At 32.3% G+C, this 5,288-nt stretch overlaps 1 pseudogene; it reads right to left on the bottom strand.

The window, feature by feature from the left end:
- Positions 1-262: 262 nt before the first annotated feature.
- On the bottom strand, positions 263-5,041 carry LOC125654764 (uncharacterized; annotated as a pseudogene).
- Between the last annotated feature and the right edge of the window lie 247 nt (positions 5,042-5,288).

Genomic DNA, 5,288 nt, shown 5'->3' with positions numbered 1-5,288 from the left:
ACAACTTTTCTGTGCACAGAAAAAGGAGTGTATATTTGTTGTGTATACTTTCAAAGATTTCTTATTCTTTACAATTAAAAGGAATGACAAATTCATTGACGAGATGAAGAGAAAATTAAATGAATTTTATGAAAGATATTTTAAGTCTGCTCTGTTAGAGAAAACGTTTTTCAAGATGGTAAATGTACATGGAATAAATGTTGAAAAAATGAACTAAAAGTTTATTCTTTAATCACATCAATTTTTACTGGTGAATTACCTTTCATGCATAAGACGGCACTATGCAATTCTTAAAATTGTACAACATAAAACAGACATAAATAATTTCTGAGGAAAGCTTTGTTTCAGAGCTATTCAAAGATTCTGTCAGTATTTTGAAAGTTTTGGCAAGTCCAATAATTCTTTCAATGTGCACACGTTTGCTGGATATCGTTCTGTCCTCTATCACCGTAGCACATGACATTCTGTTTTTCTTTTTGAAAAATGTTGGTGTATTCATTTGAATGTTTTTGTGCACAAACATATCCTGCACATTAAAAACCTTGTCCGCCATTATCGAATCTCCGGAGTTGCACATTTCCAACAGTTTACTTCGTTCCACTATTTGTCGGTCACTGGTTGATCCCCCATATGCTGTTGAAATGTATGATGTTAATCCACCTGGTGTTGCCCCTACTAGAACTTTTACAGTATTTCGGTTTTTATACGTAGAATAAGTCGCTTGTTGTGGCTTTGGAAACTTTGGTCTTTTGATAGGACACTCTGCACCATTTATTATCACTCTGATGTTCGGAAACTTTATTTTAAAATCTGATGGACAATAGTATTTCACAAGATACTTCGATGGCCATATGTCAATTTCCTGCCATTGTTTACTCATAAATAAGATCCATGTAAAAAATATATTAGACAGTTTTTTCAGAAACTCCGAATAATCTTGAAAGTTCGAAATTTGTTGTATGGCGCCGTAACTTGCAGAGAACTAAGAAAAACTGGTCTGGAACACTAATGTTTGAAACCTTGAGATAGATATAATTCAAACTGTGTGCTGCTGGTCCTAAGGTTCTCAAAACAAAGTAGAATTTAGTGAGAGTTTCTAATCCAGTATAAAAATTTAATCCAGCATCATCATTCGAAAATTTGTCAATACTCAATGGGGGGGGGGGGGGGGGGGGGGTTATCGAGGAGTTTGTGTCTGTACATCATAAAATTGAACGTCAGATTTCTGAACAGGGATTTGAATTTCCTCAGCAAGAATTTGGGTAGAACTAGATACAATTTCCTCAGATACTTGCAAATCATCACTTGATGTATAAATTACTTCATCTGTTGAGTATATTGATGTAAATTCATCTGCTAGTTTCCGTTTAATGCCTCTGGACTTGGCTCTGTCGGCTCGTTCAAGTGAATGCTGACTGCTTCAACCCAAGAAAATATACTTGGCACTGCACTTTTCTTTAATCTTTTACTTAAAGGAGTTGTTCCTAAAATTTAATGAATTGTATCAATGATGCTTTTAATCAATTACTGAATTAGTAAGGGTTATACATACTAAAATATGCTTTAGAACTTGCAGTATAACTTATCACAGAGTAGCAACTAACATAACTACAAACATCTGTATCATTATGAACTTAATATATATATATAAGGATCACATTTGTTTATTGATTTAACTGAAAGTTGTCAAATTTGTAAACAATGTTCTAAGTAGCCATCAATGTCAAAATGCAGTATCCCATGCTAGCAGGTTTGCATAAATTATCAACACTCAACAGGGTAGATTCTTTTGGACATGCTTTATGATTATATAGTAGTTATGAAATTTATCACTGTTCTTTATCTTCCCTTTTTCATTATGGTGTTAAGAAATAATGGGTAATAATAAATGACCAGTTATTGCAAGTGTCAGCGGGGATTCTACAAGTGACAGTGTTTATAACCTTATCAGATTATTTTGCATGTCCCATTAGCGGTTTTTTTCTCTCTCAGTAAATTTGAAAATAATTACTACACAAAATACTATTTATCAACATTACTTTGTACATGACAATATATTATAAACAAAAATTCAAGATAAGTAATTTTTACCATGTTGAGTTTCAGTCAAATAGTCGTTCGATCTAACCGTTACACTGGAGAAGGTCTGATTTTAATTAGATTGCACAACAGCAAGTTCCAAACATGTTTCTAAAGCATGTGGATATTCCGATTCAGGGCCGAGTTTGTCTGTGGCGCCCTCTAATGAAAAGATAACTGGAGCCGGTTCCTCAATGATGTTCGATGACTGAAACTTGCGGGAGTTTTTACACCCCCCTCTTCCCCCAAAATATTTGAATTTAGACTTTTATCAGACATTGAGCTTTTTTGATCTTGTCCGAAATATCTAAGACCAAAACCTGGTATCCTAAAATGAAATTATCACTTTCGATTTCGATAAAGTTTCTCACTGTTTATGTGTCACTGAATCTGTCTGTCTTTCTTTCCCATTGTCATGATGGATACTTGAAAATCTTTCTCTCTGTCATATTTCATATTTTAAAAATGAAATACTTGGATTATTGATTCTCAGCTCACCGCTTATTTATGATATTCGCACATTTTACCAACCATATTGGGAGTATGATCAATGAAAATAATATATTTTTACCCCCCCCCCTTTTTTTTAAAAAAGGATTTTATAATTGTTTGAAAATTTTTTACCATATTACGTACCCGTATAGATCTATGTACTCATCAAGTATAGATTTATAATATTTCAAGTAGATTTATAAATCTTGATTCTAACGTTAATTTCCAATAATTCCAATGTTATTTATTACAAGTGTTTTGATTGGACAAAAATAAAGCTGAACAAGAGTTTACACATCAATAAATCCGAAAACGCGATGTATTCATACACGCCTGAAAACAAATAACATAGTGCGGGGAAACTATTAAAATTTTTGCAATTGTTAATGAAGTGAATGAATTGAAATTATAAGAATCAAACATTCTTTTTGAAGAATTTATCGATGCGTAAACTCCGGACATTTTACTCACAAACTTAACATAAAAGTGCTTCGCACTTTTATTCAGTTTGTGAGTAAAATGTCCGGAGTTTACACATCGATAAATTCTTCAAAAAGAATGTTTAATCCTATAATAATTCCAATGTTATTTATTACAATTGTTTTGATTGGACAAAAATAAAGCTGAACAAGAGTTTATACATCAATAAATCCGAAAACGCGATGTATTCATACACACCTGAAAACAAATAACATAATGCGGGGAAACTATTCAAATTTTTGCAATTGTTAATAAAGTGAATCAAATGGAATTGTAGTAGTTGGGCATTCTGCCACTACTATTGATATGTTCTTTTTACTTCGCGTTGTGTGTGGGTTTTTTTTAATGATGATAGGTGTTATATAAAGTATTCAACCCTTTAGATTTTTCCAGGTAAGTTTGAGTCCACCTAGAGTGAGGCTAGCAATAAAATAATAAATAAAGTTTTAAACCTTTAATAAAGTTCAACAATTATATGATAAATACCAAAATAATAATCCCGGGGAATGAATGTGGCTTGAGAGAAAAATATAACTAAATAGGAAAAATAAAGAAACAATAATCAAAAATACAGGGTGAGGCAACTCCTGATATTTACCTTGTTACAAGGTTTGGCTCAGAAGAAGCCCCAAGCACGGTTGTGCTCGGGTTTAAATACTATTCTTAACAAAAGAATGAGAGTAAAAGTTACCTGTTATGTGATTTGATAATAAATCTAGAAGTAACCAATGAGAAGTTTTGTAATAAAATACGTTTAAAAATATAAGATAACTCTCTTCCTGTTTCATGAAATAAACAACTCGAATACGAAGATAGGAATTTACGTAGACAAGTAAGTAGAAAATAATGAAATGGAGATAATATAGACCGATACTACCACAGAATTCTAAGAATCAAACATTCTTTTTGAAGAATTTATCGATGTGTAAACTCCGGACATTTTACTCACAAACTTAACATAAAAGTGCTTCGCACTTTTATTCAGTTTGTGAGTAAAATGTCTGGAGTTTACACATCGATAAATTCTTCAAAAAGAATGTTTAATCCTATAGTAATCATGCATAATATATATAGATGCTATTATTATTTTTTTTAACATAGTTGTAAGGCCTAAACGTTGCTATAACAGTAATTCATGAACCCAAGAGAAGACTTGAACATTCTATCAAATAGGACAGTTACTTGTGATTGGTAATCATGACGTCTTTCTTTAAAAGTATACAAAAATGACGTCACATTTTTCACTATGACGTTTCAAAACTGATTTGCTTGGAACAGCTCATTTAAAATCTATTTATACAAAGATTTTTAGTCCGTACTGTACGTTGTCAATGTAAACAAGGTTCAATACTATTTTTAGATGATGTGTATTAAACTGTTGGATTAACCAATTTACCTTTATATTGGCATTATTATTGCATATTTATGATTTTATAAGCGACAAGAACATTTCATTTGTACACATTTATAGAAATTAAGACAAGATTTGGTGTACAACTGTGCATCATAGCCGGCCTAGTACTGCATTTTATTCGGTCCGGTTGCTGTTTGCATTTCAATGACCCGAACTGGATTTGTTCATAAACTGATATTTTTTAGATTGCATTTTATTCGGTCCGGTTGCTGTTTGCATTTCAATGACCCGAACTGGATTTGTTCATAAACGGATATTTTTTAGATTGTAATTATTAATACATTATATCATTGTGGTCGCTAAAACAATAACAAGTACATTAAGTTGTGATTAATATTCTTATATGCGCTACATGGCGATCCGCCTGTGCACAAACGACAAAATCAGACGCCTGATTAGATAAAAAAAAAAAAAAAAAAAAAAAGAAATTGTCCACAGCCAACGGCCAGAACGAAACATGCACAATTACCCCTTTTGAAGATAACCTATCTCTAGTTTACTGCTTTTTGTGGCCGATGCATGTGGCCACATGGAATTTTCTCCTAACAGGTAGAAAAGGTGAAGAAAATCGTCCATTTTTCGGATTCCGGATAGGTTTGAATAGTACTCAACATTACAAGAGACCTGGATCCGCCGATATGTTTGTATATATAAATACTAGGGATCATCAACTTCATATATATCAATGATTTGTATTGATAATTGTTCTTCATTTTTGAAGTATTTTACAGGGCCTAGTTATGATAACAAACGTACCTAGGTCTTTAAAAGTGTCCTTCCGACGCTCTCTTAAAATGGAGGTTAGAAACGTCTTGGACGTAAA

This window comes from Ostrea edulis, chromosome 1 (genome assembly GCF_947568905.1).
Source record: "Ostrea edulis chromosome 1, xbOstEdul1.1, whole genome shotgun sequence".
In the NCBI taxonomy this organism is placed as follows: Eukaryota; Metazoa; Mollusca; class Bivalvia; order Ostreida; family Ostreidae; genus Ostrea; species Ostrea edulis.
Note: the sequence above shows the minus strand (reverse complement) of the source record. Positions and strands in the feature narration are given on the sequence as shown.